The sequence below is a fragment of the Balaenoptera acutorostrata genome, chromosome 18 (genome assembly GCF_949987535.1).
Source record: "Balaenoptera acutorostrata chromosome 18, mBalAcu1.1, whole genome shotgun sequence".
In the NCBI taxonomy this organism is placed as follows: Eukaryota; Metazoa; Chordata; class Mammalia; order Artiodactyla; family Balaenopteridae; genus Balaenoptera; species Balaenoptera acutorostrata.
The window spans coordinates 66842281-66861726 of record NC_080081.1 but is presented as its reverse complement, the minus strand read 5'-3'; positions in this window follow the sequence as shown (position 1 = coordinate 66861726).

Here is a 19446-nt window from a genome sequence, read left to right as displayed (position 1 = left end):
GCTGTTAAGCTAAAAGCAATCAAGGCCTAACCTGTTTTGCCTTCGTTGGTTTTAAAACATTGGATTTTAGAGCAGGATAGATTGGATAGCTAACATTGGAACGGAACTCTTTGACTTACTTCACTCTGTATGACAGACTCGAGGACCATCCAAGGACAGAAATAAAGATGCAGACGTAGAGAATGGACTTGAGGACACAGGGAGGGGGAACGGTAAGCTGGGATGAAGTGAGAGAGTGGCATGGACATATATACACTACCAAACGTAAAATAGATAGCTAGTGGGAAGCAGCTGCATAGCACAGGAAGATCAGCTCAGTGCACTGTGACCACCTAGAGGGGTGGGATAGGGAGGGTGGGAGGGAGACGCAAGAGGGAGGGGATATGGAGATATACGTATATGTATAGCTGACTCACTTTGTTATACAGCAGAAACTAACACACCATTGTAAACCAATTCTACTCCATAAAGATGTAAAAATAAGTAAATAAATAAAACTGGAAACTCAGATTTTTGCTCTTCAGACTCACCAAAGTAAATCAATCAAGTCTTTTTTAAAAAGTCAGAATAAATCACATGTATTTATACAACAAAAATGTACGAAACAACAAATGTATGAAGACAATTAGGCAAGCATCTTCTGCCCTAGCAGTTCACTACCTAGGTGGGAAAACAAGCCACACAAACCCCCCTTACTTCTCAGGCTGTTTCTGGGAGGTGCTCTTTGGTACTTGGGTTACATTCCTGACACAAAAGAGGGCAGCAAAGTCCAGCTTATGATAAGCGTTTCTTGAAATCAAATGTGGACATCTGTTGACTTTCTTTATACTTTGCTGAAAATCTGAGGCTATACTGTTAACCACACTTAATTTTTCTTCTTTTCCTTCAGTTTGCTTACATCTTGAGGAAGTTGGTTTATGGGTGACATATTTTCCAAGGGTTGTTGGAACTTTCTACTGTTTTCATTGGACATGGCCATGTTTAAGAAAAAGAAAGGTGAAATCTTTTCAGTAATTCAAACTAACAGCCAGAAGTGAATAACTCTTTTTAAACATTTTAAACTGTAACCTGAAAGGTGTATTTAGTGCAATAGAAAATGTGTTTGTGTTAGCAGGGAATCATTCCTTTTCTCCCTACTAGCTTTTTGTTGTTGTTTCAACATTTTGCTCTGTGGTTACTGACTCTTTTACAGATGAGCAAAATGGATTATTTACAAAGAGACCAAGTCATTTCTCTACCATGCACTTACCCATAGAATCCCTGAGTTTATTAAGTAAATTAATCCTCTGAACATTTAATGACATGTAGATACTCTTTGTATGTAAGAACTGAGTGGAATTTGAACAATGAAAAACAGCACTCTTTGAAACTTTTGTTTCTTCCATGTAAATAACGAAATGATATTGTTATGATTTAATTCTGCTTCAATGCAATTTGTAAGGAAAAGACACCATGTCAGGCATGAAACAAGCATGCTTTGAAATGAGCATGTTTTAGGTAGGTTGAGTCTTTTGAATAAAATCTTTTAAAAGGTAGATCAAATTGTATGTGTCACAACAGGTTCATATCCTAAACTTGCTTCTCAGTTTTCAGCCACTTCATTCTCAAGAAAGAAAATGTTAGTAGCATGGTGCATATCTCAGATTTATTCTTTACCAGAATCGATTACTATAATGTGTTATGCAAATTTTTTTCCAATAGGACTTTTATGTATTACAAATGGTCACAATCACCAAATTTTTATAACATTTTTCTTCATAGTATATGTACAGGAATATTTTAATGTTTTGATGTTTACTGTGTTTAACTAAATACTAATTTTTACTTAACTAAAGGGATTTAGGAGCTAATTATGTATACATTTGTTTTTAATCAACACTAAAAAATTTATCCAGTTTTTTTCTTTGTGGGGGGTGTGTGTGTGTGTGTTCAAGTGTGTGTGTAAAGGGCATTATGCCCAAATAGTTCAGAACAACTGTATCAAAAAAATTAACTGCAACTTACCATGGCTAAATGTAAGTTATATTCATTTAAAGAGTCATGGAAAATACCTGATTTGGCAACAAATTGTCTGAAAAAGATTTAGAAAGTTAGTTGACCAAAAATATTACAGCCATGTTAAGAAAAACTTGTTGCAATCTCAGGTAACATTGATGTAAATATAATGGCAAGTTTATAGATAGGATAGTCTGTGATCCTGGTAAGCAGAGCTGAGATCTTGAAGTTTCCTTTGGGATGCAGCATTTTAAGGGAGAATGCCACAAATAGACTCTAATCCCAAAGCAGGTGACCAAAATAACACGGTGTTTGTTTGGAAATAATTCTGAGACCTTGACAGAGTGATTAGGTAGTAGTAGAGTGAACTTTCCTCTAGAATTAAGACAATGAGCAGAAATAACAGAGTGGCCAATTGGCCCAGCCCAGTGAAAAAACCTTCCAGTGGAATGGATTGTGTTAATGCTGGGAGTGGTAAAGCTCAGTGGTTCAGAACTTGAAACCTGGAGTTAGGTCGACCTGGGTTCTGATCCAGGCCCTGCCACTTCACTTTCTGTATTGTTTTGAGATTCTCTGCTTCATTTTTCTCGTTCGTGAAATGGAAATAATAGTATTTTCCTCATAGGATTCTTGTGAATACAACTAAGATCATGCATGTAGAGCATTACACCCATTCTCTGACACACAGGAAGCACTCACCAAACCTTAAGAGATTCACTTGCAGTATTTAAGCCACAGATGGGCAGCCATGCCACCTGTGGGCAGAGATTCTTACACTGGGAAGATGGTGAGGCCAGATGACCTTCCCTATCATATGATTCTGTATTTAGTCACAGTATTGAAAACTGAAGGTATAGTTGTAAAAACCTAAGTTATCTGTCATTTAGAAATGGCCATTTTTTAAAGACAGATTTTTCACTTTGCATTAAAGCTATTTATCAATCCAACAGGTATCTACATGCCAGGTACCAGGAATACAGTGATGAACAAGGTAAATTTTCTGGAATTTACATTCTACATGGGGAGACAGAACAGTTTGAATGGAAAAAAGAGATTCTCATTAGAATTTGTGGTATTTATTAACACTTGATTGGCTAAATAAACACCCATTCCCAACTTCCTCCCTTACCTTCCACCACCTTAGAGACTGGTGCTTGCTTCCTCAGCTAAACAGCATCTAGAGGTAGCCATGTGATGTGATACGGTCTGGCCAATGTGGTCCTGGCACTTGTGGAAAATCATTTGGTTTTTTGATTTAAAAAAAAGGTATATTTGGCACCACCATCTTCTCCCTTGAATTGAACTTGAATGTGATGCCTGGAGTTGCAGCAGCCTTCTTGGAACTATAAAGCAACAAACCAACATTCTTAAGGAAGACAGAAAGCTAGAAGGAGCCTGGGTTTTTATGATTGGGGAATCACTGAACTGGCCTTGTAATTCCTTTCTGCACAGTTCTTTTTATGTGAGATAATGAAATGTTTGAGTTACTTAAGCCACTGTTAGTTGGATATTTTCTTGCAGATTCAATTATTCCTAAGAAATTCAATATTGAATTAACCTGTATTAATTTGAGAAGGATGGATATTTTTTATGGTTTTAAGAGTCTGTATCCAAGAAAATAATTCACTCTGCTTTTATGTCTTATGTCCTTTAATAAAATTGTATTGGTGTTTTTTTAAAAAATATACATCCTGTACATTTCTTTTTGACACACATTTTGATTCCTATGTCAAATTTATCCTATGTTTTTGTTAATTGTAGCTACTATAGTAGGATTTTTCCCCCCATTTCTAATTAGTTTTGATGGTATAAAGAAAAAGTATCAAATCTTTTTACATATATCTACTCCCCTTTATAAACTCTTACTAATTTTAATTAGCTATTATAGATATTCACATATGCTAGGTATACCACTCTGAAAATAAAGATAAGTATACATCTTCAATATTTTTATTGCTTGTTTGATTTTAAAAATTTTATTGCGTTAGATACACTGTTCAATGTTGAATGATAGTCATGGTATGGAATATCCTTATTTCTGATTTTAATGGAAATGTTAGTACTTCACTAATTAAGATGATGTTTGCTATTAGTTTTGGTAATTTTAATATCGAAGTAGTTTTTTCAATCTCTGGGATTTTTTTTTTTTTTCTTCTTTTTTTTTGGCCATGCCACATGACTTGCAGGATCTTAGCTCCCCAGTCAGGGACCGATCCCAGGCCACTGCAGTGAAAGTGCTAAGTCTCAACCACTGGACCACCAGGGAATTTCCATCTTGGAATTTTATTAAAAATAATTACTTAGTTTTATAAAATGGTTTTTGGCGTTGATGTATACAATATGTTGATTAATGAAAGTTATAGTTTTTTTTAATGTTTACTATTAGGAAAAAACCTTACTTGGTCATAATTTCTTGCTTGGGAATTTTATTCTTGAAACAAAGAGGGCAGTAGAGTTCCATTTATATACACTTCATTATGTGCTGCCCATCTCCGAAAGGAATTTTGAGTTTCTTCACAATCAAATATTTTAAATACATTAAAATAATGTCAAAAAATTGTATGAGGGGAGAAAAGTACATTTATTCAAAACCTGGATTAATAACAGGTACAGCAATTAAGCATTAAGTTAATTCTGAGTTTTCTTGTAGCCGTAGCAGAGAAGGAAATATGGATATGTAATTTTCATCTGATAAAAGGAAATAGATTTGTTTTTAGGGAACAAAAACTTTTTTCCCATTATTTATTGCATGGATTTTTTTCTAATAAATTTATTTATTTTATTTATTTATATTTGGCTGCGTTGGGTCTTCGTTGCTGCGCAGGCTTTCTCTAGTTACGGTGAGTGGGGGCTACTCTTCATTGCAGTGCGAGGGCTTCTCATTGCTGTGACTTCTCTTGTTGCGGAGCACGGGCTCTAGGTGCGCGGGCTCAGTAGTTGTGGCACACGGGCTTAGTTGCTCCGCAGCATGTGGGATCTTCCTGGACCAGGGCTCGAACCCGTGTCCCCTGCATTGGCAGGTGGATTCTTAACCACTGCACCACCAGGGAAGTCCATGCATGGATTTTTATAGGTGGAAAAAACAACATACTTCAACAAAAATTTAATGTAACATAAAACTTCATACTTTTTTATATGATGAAAAATCAAGGAAGGTGTGAGAAGGGGACAGGGTCTTTAAGCCAGTAACTCAATAAATAATAAGCACTGGTACTTGGTGTACACACTACTGATTGGATGCTGTCTGGCACTGTCCAATAGAAATGATGGTGGAAGTGTTCTCTATTTCTGCTGTCCAACGTGGTAGCCTTTGGCACTTATGGCCGTTGAGCACTTGAAATGTAGCTTGTGTGTCTGAGGAACTGAATTTTCAACTTTATTTTTAATTAAGTTAAATTTCAATTGTCACAAATGGCTATTGGCTACTGTATTGATCAGCACATCAGGTGATTCTGGATTCTCATAATAATGACAAATAATTTGTTTTCGCTCAGTTTCCTTGTTCATTTGTAAAATTTGCATTTTCTGCCAACCCCTTAAATTCATGGATTATCCAGCATGATGTTTTGGCAATGTCGGTAATGTTTCAAACCAACCTCAAAAATGAAAAATTAACATACACATTGAAATATTTCATTGTTGAACCTTCTGTTAAATATTTTCCAAATGAACATGAAGCCAGTCTGTGAAAAACTAAGGAAAATAGTTCCCAAGAAGCTTTTAAGTATTTATTTCTACGCGTATTTATTTTATCAGCTCACCTCTGGGGACATACCTGTTGTATCATTTTCTTTCCTGGGAGAAGAAATCATTTTTCACATGAAACAACTCAGGTTTCAATGCAAACTTATTTCTCATAGATTATGCAGCCCACAGAGGTACTTACATTAATTGTTTCAAACATCCTAGAAATCAAGGTGGAAGGCAATAAAATGCAATCCAAGCTTCATACTGTTAATGTTTAATTATTACATCTTTGCTGATGATTACATTGGTTTTCATCTTTATTTGTATTTTAAAGCCTAGATCAAAAAACTTATTCCAAATAATACTACTTCCAATTTTCTTCTATGCTGTGAAATATTTCAATAATTGTCAACCAATAAACAGTGTCATTCTATTGATACCCCTGCATACTTACCCCTGCCCATTGGCTACTTTGCATTGTCTCCAACATCATATTATTTCATCTTTAAATATTTGAGCATGTTTTCTAAAGTGTAACAGTAATTTTTTTTGAAACAACGCTACTGACTTCAAAATTTAGTTCCTTAATATTAGTAAATATTGTCAGTGTTCTAATTTTGCCTCATCTTATGTATTTCTAAAATTGTTTGCCAGGGTTGAAATAAATTCTATATATTGATTTGTTTCTTAAATTTTCTTTAATTTGTAGGTTCTTCCTCTTTCTCCTCTTTTTCTTGCTCTGTCCAGCTCCAGCTCTGAATCTCACTTTGTTTTACCTTATATGTATTTATTGAAAGAAGTGAGCCTCTGTTTCATAGTTTTCTAGAGTCTGGATTTTGTAGATTTTATCTGGACTTGTTTAACATGTTACATTGTCTCCTATAGTTCCTGTAAATTGGTAGTTAGTGCTGAGGCTTCATCAGATTAAGATTTTATTTTATGTTTTTATTGTTGGCAAAATTACTCTAGGTGGTGGTATGTACTTTTGTTGTGTACTTTTGTTTGTTTGAATTGTCAAAGAAACTTAAAAAATATTCTGTAACCTACATCACATTTTACACAGATATCTCCGACTTGCTTTCCTATTGTTTCTCTCCATAAATACAATTTTTTCACAAAGGCTGAATTTTGTGTGTCCAGCTGACATTCAGTGAGGCCAGGATGACAGCAACCATTTCATTTGAAGAAAATAAGTAGGTGGTTGTGGTAGTTTGAATAATGTCTCCGTCCAAATATATTTGGGTCCTGGTTTCCAAAACCCGTGAATGTTACCTTATATGAAAAAAGATGGTGCGGATGTGACTACAGTAAGGTTTTTGAGACGAGATTATCCTGGATTATCTGGGTGGATCCTAATACAATTTCATGTGTCCTTGTAAGAGGGAGGCAGGAGGAGATTTGATGCACAGAAGAAAGTATGTCAGTGTGACCATAAAGGCAGAGATTGGAGTGATGCAGCCACGAGCCAAGGAATGCCAACAGCCACCAGAAGCTGGGAGAGGTAAATGGATTCTTTTCTAGCACCTCCAGAGGGGACATGGCCCTGTCTGGGCCTCAACTGTGGCCCAGTGCTACCGATTTTGGATTTCTTGGCCCTGAGTATTGTGAAAGAATAAATTTCTGTTGTATAAGCCTCTAAGTTTGTGATGATTTGTTACAGTTGCTGCAGGAAACTAATACAGATTTGCTACCTGGAAGTGGAGTACTGCTGTAACATATACCTAAAAATGTGTAGGGATCTTTGGAATTGGATGATAGGCAGAGACTGGAAAATTTTTGAAGAACATGATAATAATAATTTTTTAAAACCCTTAGATTGTCTTAAACAGACTGTTGGTAGAAGTATGACATTAAACGCACAGATGGTGAGGGCCCAGAAGTAAGTCAGCACAGTGCGAAAGCCTATATCATCTTAGAGAATATATGTATCATTATAAACAGATTGTTAGTAAAAATTTGAATTTTAAAGGTGATGCTAGTAAGATCTCAGAAGGGAAAGAGGAAAGTGTTTTTGAAAACTGGAGGAAATGGGATAGTTATTATATAGTGGGAACAAATATAAGAACGACTGCAAATCAGCAGACAATGGAATGTCTTTAAATTGCTGAAAAAAAGGTCACTTTAGAATTCTATATCCAACGAATGTTTCTTTGAAAAGTGAGGAAAAATAGACATTTCAAGCTAGTAAGAGGTGAAAATGCTCATTACCGTCAAATCTGTACTGTAAGAAATATTAAATGAATATCTATAGTCTGAAAGAAAAGGATACCAGTCGGAAACTTGGATCTACACAAATGAATAAAAAAGGCCTGAAATGGCAAATCTGTGGCTAAACATAAAAGACATTTTAAAAACATTTCTATTAAAAGATAAAGGACTGTTTAGAAATATAGATCAATGGAACAGGATAGAAAGCCCAGAGATAAACCCACGCACATATGGTCACCTTATTTTTGATAAAGGAGGCAAGAGTATACAATGGAGAAAAGACAGTCTCTTCAATAAGCGGTGCTGGGAAAATTGGACAGCTACATGTAAAAGAATGAAATTAGAACACTCCCTAACACCATACAGAAAAGTAAACTCAAAATGGATTAAAGACCTAAATGTAAGACCAGACACTATCAAACTCTTAGAGGAAAACATAAGCAGAACACTCTATGATATAAATCACAGCAAGATCCTTTTTGACCCACCTCCTAGAGAAATGGAAATAAAAACAAAAATAAACAAATGGGACCTAATGAAACTTAAAAGTTTTGCACAGCAAAGGAAACCATAAACAAGATGAAAAGACAACCCTCAGAATGGGAGAAAATATTTGCAAATGAAGCAACTGACAAAGGATTAATCTCCAAAATTTACAAGCAGCTCATGCAGCTCAAGCAGCTCAATATCAAAAAAACAAACAACCCAAACCAAAGATGGGCAGAAGACCTAAACAGACATTTCTCCAAAGAAGATATACAGATTGCCAACAAACACATGAAAGGATGCTCAACATCTCTAATCATTAGAGAAATGCAAATCAAAACTACAATGACGTATCACCTCACACCAGTCAGAATGGCCATCATCAAAAATCTACAAACAATAAATGCTGGAGAGGGTGTGGAGGAAAGGGAACCCTCTTGCACTGTTGGTGGGAATGTAAATTGATGCAGCCACTATGGAGAACAGTATGGAGGTACCTTAAAAAACTAAAAATAGAACTACCATACGACCCAGCAATCCCACTACTGGGCATATACCCTGAGAAAACCATAATTCAAAAAGAGTCATGTACCACAATGTTCACTGCAGCTCTGTTTACAAAAGGCAGGACATGGAAGCAACCTAAGTGTCCATCGACAGATAAATGGATAAAGAAGATGTGGCACATATATACAATGGAATATTACTCAGCCATAAAAAGAAACGAACTTGAGTTATTTGTAGTGAGGTGGATGGACCTAGAGTCTGTCATACAGAATGAAGTAAGTCAGAAAGAGAAAAATAAATACCATATGCTAACACATATATATGGAATCTAAAAAAAAAAAAAAAAAAAAGTGGTTCTGAAGAACCTAGGGGCAGAACAGGAATAAAGATGCAGATGTAGAGAATGCACTTGAGGACATGGGGAGGGGGAAGGGTAAGCTAGGATAAAGTGAGAGAGTGGCATGGACATAGATACACTACCAAATGTAAAGTAGATAGCTAGTGGGAAGCAGCCGCATAGCACAGGGAGATCAGCTCGGTGCTTTGTGACCACCTAGAGGGGTGGGATAGGGAGGGTGGGAGGGAGACGCAAGAGGGAGGAGATATGGGGATATATGTATATGTATAGCTGATTCACTTTGTTATAAAGCAGAAACTAACACACCATTGTAAAGCAATTATACTCCAATACAGATGTTAAAAATAAAAATAAATAAAAATAAAAAATAAAAGATATATGACTGTTTAAAGCAAAACTAGTAATAATATATTGATGTGTTTATATAACATGCAGAAGTAAGTATGACAGAAATATCACCAAGGATGATACAGGAGAAAGGAAAATATACTGTTGTAAGAACATGAGAAGTGATATAATATCATTTGAAAGCAGACTCTGATAACTTAAAAAGGAATATTGTAAATTCTAGTGTAACCACAAATGAAACAAAATGTATAGGTAATAAACCAATAGAAGAAGGTAAAATGCTGTACAAATAGTTCCAAAAGAAGCCTGGAAAAGAGGGGAAAAGAACAAAGCAAAGGACAAATAGAAAATGGCATGACCGTACACTTAAACCCAGTCATATTAAATATTACATTATATGTAAATGATTTAAATAGCCCAGTTAAAATTCAGTGAGCATCAGACTGGATTAAAAAGATATACAAGAGATGAACTTTGTATATAAAGACAGGATAGTTTAAAGTGAAAGGATGAAAAAAGATACTCCATTACAAACAGTAATTATAAGAAAGCTGAAGTAGCTATGTTACTGTCAATCAAAGTATACTTCAGAGCAAGAAATATTACAAGGGATAAAGAGAGAAAGCTTATAATGATAAAATTATCAATATATCAGAAATAGCTAAAAATCAAAATGAATATATGATTAATAGCAGTTTAGAAATACATCAAAGGAAAAATTGACAATAAAAGAAAAATAAATCCACAGAGTTGGAAATTTTAACACTTATCTCTCAGCAATTAATAGCACACACACACACAAAATCAGTAAAGTTGTAGGTTATCTGAATAATGCTCTCAACTTTGACCACATGGATAAGATGTTATGGAAAAACCCGAATGAACTTTTTGGCCAACCCAATAGAACACTATGTACAACTGTTGGATACACATTCTTTCTAAGTGCACAAGGAACAGTCACTAAGTTAAACCACATGTTATGCCATAGATCAATCAGTAAATTTTGAAGGTTTGGACTCATACAGAATATCTTTTTCTGACCACATTAGAATTAAATTAGAAATCAAAAACCATATAATATCTGAAAAATCCCCAAATATTTAGAAATTAAATATTACATTTGTAAATAACACATGTCACAGAAAAAAATCACAGCAGGATTAGGAATATATTGTGAAGTAAATGAAAATACAAGTCAAAATATGGGAAATGTATTTAAAGCAGTGCTTAGAAAGATATTTATAGCTGTAAATATGTAGGAAAGAAGAAAATCTAAAATCATTGGTCTATGATTTCACCTTAAAAAGACACAGAGGAGCAAATTAAACCAAAGATTACAAAGAAAATAAGAAACAAATGGGAATCAAGTAGAAAACAGACAAATTAATGAAAAAAAAGCTAGGTATTAGAAAAGATCAATGAAATTTATAAACCTCTTAGCCGTACCAATCAAGAAAAAAGCAAAATTACCAATATCGGGAATGAAAGTAGTTTTATTACTACAGACATCAAAAGAATAAAGAAATACAAAAACTTTATACCATAAAATTTGACCACTTAGGTCAGAAGTTGGCAACCTTTTTCTGTGAAGGGCCAGATAGTAAATATCTTAGGCTTTTTGGGCCATGCGATCTGTCCCTACTACTCAGCTCTGCCGCTGGAGCGTGAACGCAACCATACACAATGTGTAAATGAAGGGCTGTGGGTGTGTCCAAACAAAAGTTTACTTAGAAATATTACTGACACATCCATGGATGTGGATGAATCTCAAACATATGATACTGAGCTCAAGAAGCCAGAAATAAAAGAATACAGACTGTATGGCTTCATCTACATGAAATCCTAGAAAAGGCAAAAGAAATCTATAGTGACAGAAAGCACATCACTGTTTCGAGCCATGAGGGGTGCGGGTGACTAACTGTGAATAGTAATAAGGGCAACTTTTTCCACATTATGGAAAAACTCTATATCTTCTTTTGGGTGGTAGTTTCCTGGGTATATACATCTGTCAAAGCTCATCAAACTGTACACATAAAGTGGGGTGTGTTTTGTTGCATGTAAATTAACCTCAATAGATTTTATTTTAAAATGAAACAGAAGATTGGAGAACGGACAAAACAGAAGATTGGGAAATGGAGAATGAAAACAACAACAAAAAAAGACTTTCAGGTGGAGAACACTTTCTTGATAATCTTGACCTGCTCATACATCTGGTGAGTGAGAGAAAGTGGTTGAGTGTAAAAAGGAAGTCAAGACAGTTTGGACAGCTGTTGTATAGCGGATGCTAGGAAACACAATGAATGAATTCCTTGCCAACTGAAATCAGGGAGCAAGGATATTGAATGTGTCAAGTGTTCTCATTTCCTTTACCTTCCTTAACCATGATTTGTAGCCCAGAGAAAGCAGTGAGTAAGTATGACTAAGGATTAGAGACTAGAGAGCACATATGGCTGGTGAGAAATTTATAGTGTTAGGAAAAGCAATGCAGATATGGTTGAACAGTTTGAACGGAAAAGTTAGTGGGTGGGAAGGGGTAGAAGTGGTAAACCTTGGTTAGAGTGAAGAAGAGTTGAGCATGTATGAAAGAGGAAAGGTGATGAGGAAGAATGATTTGGACTAAGAAAAATTACGTTCTATGATCAGTTGACATATTACACAACATGAATTTACCAAATTAGTATAGTAATGGCAGGCAGATATGGCCGAAAATATAAAACACTTCTATCAGGCACAGACTTAGAAAAAGTCCCTCTCCTTTCTGTAGGGCAGCGGTTCCCAACGTTTTTGGCACCAGGGACCAGTTTCGTGGAAGACAATTTTTTTCCACGGATGTGGGGGGATAGTTTGGGGATGATTCAAGCGCGTTACGTTTATTGTGCACTTTATTTCTATTTTTTAAAAATTTATTTATTTATTTATTTTTGGCTGCATTAGGTCTTCATTGCTGGGCGTGGGCTTTCTCTAGTTGCGGTGAGCAGGGACTACTCTTTGTTGCGATGCGCGCGCTTCTCATTGCGGTGGCTTCTCTTGTTGCAGAGCACGGGCTCTAGGCGCGTGGGCTTCAGTAGTTGTGGCACACGGGCTCAGTAGTTGTGGCTCGCGGGCTCTAGAGCGCAGGCTCAGTAGTTGTGGCGCACGGGCTTAGTTGCTCCGCAGCATGTGGGATCTTCCCGGACCAGGGCTCGAACCCGTGTCCCCTGCATTGGCAGGCGGATTCTTAACCACTGTGCCACCAGGGAAGTCCTATTTCTATTATTATTACATTGTAATATATAATGAAATAGTTATACCACTCACCATAATGCTGACGGGAGGCGGAGCTCAAGCAGTAATGCGAGTGATGCGGAGCGGCTGTAACTACAGATGCAATCTCGCTTGCCCACCCACTGCTCACTTCCTGCTGTGCGGCCCGGTTCCTAACGGGCCACGGACTGGTACCAGTCTGTGGTCCAGGGGTTGGGCACCCCTGCTGTAGGGGATGCTCTCAACAGACATCAACCTTATCAACTTGTAGCTCTGACAGTAAAGTATGTCACATCCTCCTTAATTTATGGCTCTCAATGACATAATTTTTTCAAGAGTCACTTTGTGCCCAGTCTCCCAATTCATTTGGGCCTTACAGTCTGTAATGCAGGGAATACTCTAGGGCATAACCTTAGAGGTAGAAGACAAGTTCAATGCAGACAAAAAAATGGACTAAAATGCCTTCAGCCTCTCAGCCCTTAATAGGGCTGATGATGGATGATTCTACCTGAGAAAAAGAGGACAGAGATTTCAGCTCATCCATGAAGTGTCTGACTCCTCAAGAAATGGCTGCAGATTAAATTTAAAGTCAATCTCAAATTAATTTTTTAAATACACATAAAGATTATTACCTGCACTAATTGGATATGTCAGACCAACCACCATCTACGTAGAAACAAGCTTATAGTTAATATAGAAGAAAAAGATCACTACTTCTCCTGTTTAGGAGCACGTGAACGGCAAGTTTTAAACAAAAGTGTTACTGGGACATTTGATATGACATCAGCTCTCAAGACCATGACTTATTTTTCAATAGCTTTTGAAATCCTTCTTGAAGACTCCCCTCTTGTACTGACCTCTCCCCTTTCTCAATTCTTATTTATTGTTTATTTCTCAGATTTGCACATAATTATAGGTCTTATTCTCCAGCAGCTTGCAAAATAATAGAGAATAAAATGTCGATACCTTCCAAAGGCCTCACTCAGTGTGAGGCACATAATAAATGTTCAATCAGTACGACCACACCTAGATTCCAAGATCCTTCAATGGTGGAGAATAGCAGAGCCATAGGGCAGGATTTCTCATCTTTTCGGAACTGAGTCAAGAGCAGCAATGATGTATCAAGGGGGAGGCTCTCACAAGTGGCTGGGGCAAACACAGGAAGAAGGAGCCCAAGAAGCCACTTGTTCAGACCCAAAGGAGCCCTCTGTTGCTAAGTCAGAGACAAAGCCTTAACAGGTTAATTTTTCCCCAAGTTAACATACAAGGATAAATAGACTTAACCTCTCTCATCAGAAGATTACACGGGGACACAAAGGTCTGATAATAGCATGAGCTACCCAGGTCACCTGTGTTCTCTCCTCCCCCATCAATGGACTTCCCGAACCTGGAAGGCCACCATCGAGTAGCACGACTAACCAGGGGATGCCGGCGTCAGGTGAAGAACTGGTGGAAATTCTCCCCAGGTGGAGTATCCCACTGGGTCTGTCATCTGCCTCCCTCAGAGTTGCACTTCCTCTGTACATTTTGACCTCATAATGTCAATGCCTGTGAAATAAATTGCCAGCCTACACGCAGGTAGAGAGCAGGAAACGGCCTAAAGGCACTTTCATTTCAACTGTGTCCATCCACAGAATAGTCAAAAGATCTCTGTGTAGGGCTTAGTGACATGGTCTCATGGAGTCCTTCACTTGAAAAGGAAATTATTTGGAGCAGCAGTGAGTGGTGGCCCTCTCTCCACCTCTACTGGCAGCGTGATCTCGGGCAAGTCACCTAAGTTCTCCGGACTTGCTTTCTCCTCTGTAAAATGTGCTCATAACACAGGTGCCAATCCATAAGATTGCTGTGCAGATTCAGAGAAATACTGCTCTTAAAGAGCTTGGAACGGCGGGTGGCACATACAGACAGCTCCATAATCAGTAGCTATTATTATCGTTATTGAAAAGAGTTAAGCAGGTCCAGCAATCAGGACAGCAGGAACTTTGTAGGACTCACAAACTTCCTAACTTCTCGAATTCAGGGCCGTTTTAAGACCTTCATGGAACATGGGTCTCTTATGTGGAAGACCTGCCACACGTCATTTCAAACAAAATAAAATACAGTCCTATCCTCAAACAAACAGTATTGTTGTTATAACAGTTTTGAAAATACGTATAATTTTATTTCTAACATCTTTTCTCATTTTGAAATTTTTTTTTAGGTCTGAAATATTTTTCAAATGATATAATTGCTACCGTGCATTGAGTACTTAATATCCATCAGACACCATCCTAGGTGCACCAGATGCATTAACTTATTTAATCCTCACAATAACTTTTATAGTCTCCATTCTAGAGGTGAGAAAGCACAGAGAGTTTAGGTAACTTCCCAAGTTGGCACAGCTAGTCGGAGCTCAAGTCAAGTCCTGACATGGCACAACTAGTAATGAGTAGAGCTTAAGTAATTTCCCAAGATAGCACAACTAGTCAGAGCAAAGCTCAAATTACTTGACAGAGATGACAAACCAGTAAGGAGCAGCACAAAAGGCACAGGCTTAATATGGCATAACTGGTTAAGTGGCAGATCTCAAGCCGCTTCCCAAGATGCCACAGCTAGTAAGGGGTAGAGTTTAAATAAGTTGCCTAAAATGACAAAACTAGTAAAGGGCGAGCAGATGTAACTTGCCCAGGATGGCACAAGCAATAAGGGGGGCAGGGCTTAAGTACCTTCCCTAGGTCACTCAGCCCGTGCAAGTTGGAGTCGGTAGGTGGTCCAGCACCAGCTCTTACTCTCTCCTCTAGTACCTGCTGGGGTCTGTGCAGGAGCTCCCAACAGATAACGTGGTCTTCTTCGTTCATCTTATTGCTCATTTCTTCAAAGTGGTTCATTAGACAAGGAGAGCCTTTACTTTTGCCTTTGGGAGCATCAGGGAAGGGGAGCCCTTGGGCGCCTGCCCCTCATTGCACCACCCGTCTAGGGGTGAGGAACCCTAAGGCTAGAAACTCTGCTTCCAGGAGGACCGGAAAGGCTGCTCAGACCTGGGGCCAGGAAGAAAGAAGAAGAGGGTCAGAGTTAGGAGGAGGTGAATGAGCTGCTTGGCTTGGGTGTAAAATTTAACGTTCACCAAAACACTCAGTAATCAAGATAAATGATACTTTAATGCAATATTTTTAAAAATCAAAATTAATGCAAAAAGATCTCTGATGAAGAAAATATCAAACTTTTAAATAAAGACAGGATCTGACAAGGTCTGTATGAGGCTGAGGCAATGGAGACCACGTTGTACAAGTGGAAGGTTAGATCCTACTTTATTTTTATTTTTTATTTTTCGCTGCTCCATGCTGGCTGCGGGATCCCAGTTCCCCAACCAGGGATCGAACCCGCGCCCTCAGCAGTGAAAGCACAGAGTCCCGACCACTGGACCTCCAGGGAAGTCCCTAGATCCTACTTTAATTGAAAATGTTGATATTGCCTTCATCATTTTTTGCATTAATTTTAAATTTTATAAATAGTGTATTAAAATACTATTTACCTTGATTACTGTGTCTTGGGCACCCCCTTAAATTTTGTGCCCAAGCAGAGGGCTTCACTCACCTCACCCTGATCTGGATTTTGGGAAGAAGGAGACCGGGAAGCCAATCACAGCCTGAGGAATAATCCTGGGGCCTCACAAAAGAACAGAGAGGGGCAGGAAGCCTCACTAAGAACATCCCAGACCGGGCTCCTTTTCATACATCATTTCCTCTGCTCCTGACAGCTACCCCTCAAGGCAGCTATCAGCACAATCATTTACCTAAGGAAACGAAGAAATGAGTGCCAATGTAAAAGAGTAGAAAGCAACCGAGCCTGGTTTCTGCCAAGGTCTATCTGCCTCTAGAGCCTGGCTATTCCCACTACTGGCTGGTACGTGCCTAATAGTTAATAAGCAGAATTCTTGACATTTTCTCCATCTTTCAGGTCAGAAGCTCTACCACATGAAGACAGAAATCACAGTGAGAAATTTCACTTGAAGCTGCCTGCAATTTTAAACCCTAGCTTTCCTTTCCTGACACTCTTGAAAAAATTACTGTTCTTCCTGAGTTACTCATATGTTACGTCAAGTCAGAAGCTTCCAACAATGGGTGTTGATGGAGTGCACCATTTTTATATTAGTGCACCATTTGCTGGGCCACAGCATATTTGGAACAGAAAAAATCAGTTAAGTGAATTCAGTGACAATTTACACTTGTGTTATAAATCCAGTCAATTACTTATGGTAATTCCATATTGGGTGTAGTGAAAAGATGGTGGGCTTGGAGTCAGAAATTAAGTTGACTGCCAACATATGACTTTGAATCATTTGTTAATTTCTCTAGGGTTTCAGTTTCCTTTTGTATAAAATAATGTTTTCTTTTTTTCATGAAAATATGATTGTATGAAATCCTGCTTTCTTTTAAGTCCACATGACCCACTGATGAAGAAAGTACATTGTGATTTCAACTTTCACATCAGGAATCCAGGCTCAGTCAATACTTCTACCAATTCCCAAATGTAAATAAGGCATATGGCCCTTCTTGATCTAAAAAATGACTAAACCTATAGATAAATGACTATGTGTAGGTCTGACTCCAGTGATTACTTCATCATTGCTTTCTGCGGTAGCCACTGTGGGATCTATCATGGCTTGGGCTCCTGTCCATAAATAGAGGACAGCTATGAATAAATGCATTGTTGTCATCTTGTTTGTACAAGTTCTTCTGTGAACAATAACCATTTATTATCTAAGAAATCACCTTTTGGTTTCCAAAAACTAACATTCTAATGAATCAGACTGGACATAGTCTTTCAGGCAGAATTAATCAAATAACTTTTTGTGCCTTAAGAGATGGGGCACAATTCCATTGTATTTCTTTCACCTTTGTATGCCCAAAGCCAGGAACCATGCCTGGCTGATAGTAGATAGGAGTTGACCCTTGATGGTTATCGCTTATGTAGTTGTTTTTGTTTGTTTGTTTTATCCTTGGAAAAATAAACACTGTAAACATTAGGCTCACAAGAGTTTCACCCAGATAAATATCTACACCCTTTGGCAAATGATGCTTGAAATAGAGCATCAGATTGAAGAGGACAGATTAGGAACTAGAAAAACTGGTGGTTGATCCTAATCAAGTTTTGCCTTATTGGAACAAATTTAGATCAAAGACCAAGCCTTGCCATTTAGCTCCATTTTCTCACATTTAAGCATCTAATCTTTGGGGAAGATCTTCTTCGGAGGAATTGGTTCATTCAACAAATATATTGTTTCCCATATACCAGGGACTCAAAAGTGTTGAAGATATTCTCTCTCTCTTTAAGGATATCACAGGCTAATGGGTAATAGAGACATGCAAGGAAAGAGTTAAACGCAATAGTAGGAACATATGGGCATAAATATATGGGCATAAATTGGAAATGTTTGGTTCTGATTTCCTGAGTCTAGGAATATTTAGCAAAGAAGAAGCTTGAAAGTGGTCTAAAGAATGAGTAGGAGTTTTCCAGGTAGAAAAAGAAGAGAAAGACATTCCAGAACCAGGGAAAAGAATCTGCAAAAATATATAGGTACAACATAGCATAACAAACTTAGGGAGTTATAAATAGCTTAGTATGGCTGGTACGAAGGATTTTTGGAGAGGGTGGAGGATTGCACAGAGAACTGTCAGGGGCCAGGTTATAGGGAGCTCTGTATCTGCTGAGTGTTGACTGGATCCTCTTAATCAGACGCTCTTCACAGTCCTGAGAGATACAGGGTACCACTGGGGTCACGTTCCCATTAGTATGAGTGGCTCCTACAGAGTGATTAATCTCCTTTCACCCACAGATTTTGGTTTGGCTCCTTCCTCTAAGAATTTCAAACTTGGCTGTCCATTAGAATCCTCTAGTAGTAGCTTTTTAAAAATACATATTTCTCTTTCTCTTCCATGCCATCCCTCAAATCAACTTACTGAACACAGCTCGATAGCAATCCCTGAACTCATGTTTGGGGGCTACCAAAGTGGGGAGACATTGACAAGAGTGAAACAGAGGTATAACATTAAGGTAATATTTACTATTTGGGGACGGTCACACTGTCACTGTAGGGAGGATATTTGGGAAGGAAGGTAAAGGGCACAAATGACCAATGGCAGGGATTCTCCAAATCATTGAAGTAGTTTAGGCCAGATATAAAGAGAATCTGAACTAAGGCAGTCAGGTACAAGGGAAAGTAGAAATAAGTAATCTTATAACTTTAGAATCTATGGCACTTGGATTCCGTAGACCTGGATGAGGAAAGAGAGAGACAGTAAGGGGTTAAGAATGACTCCAGATTTCCAGCTTGAGTTTTATGGAAAAGGAAATGGAAGATTCTTAACAGGTTTGGAGAAGAAGGCAATGAACTTAATATGGGACATTGTTCCAACTTGAGATGCTTGTGGTATATTTAACACCAGATGTCTTACAGGCAGTTGGATATCCCAGGCTGGAGTTCCAGAGAGAGGTCTGGGCTGAGAAAAGGGATTTGGGGGATACCTTTGCTTAGGTAGAAGTGGAAGCAAATCCAGTAGGTGAAATCACTCAGAGTGGAAAGAGTAACAGAAGACTGAGAACAAAAGTCTAAGAGCAACAAGTTTCAGGAGGAA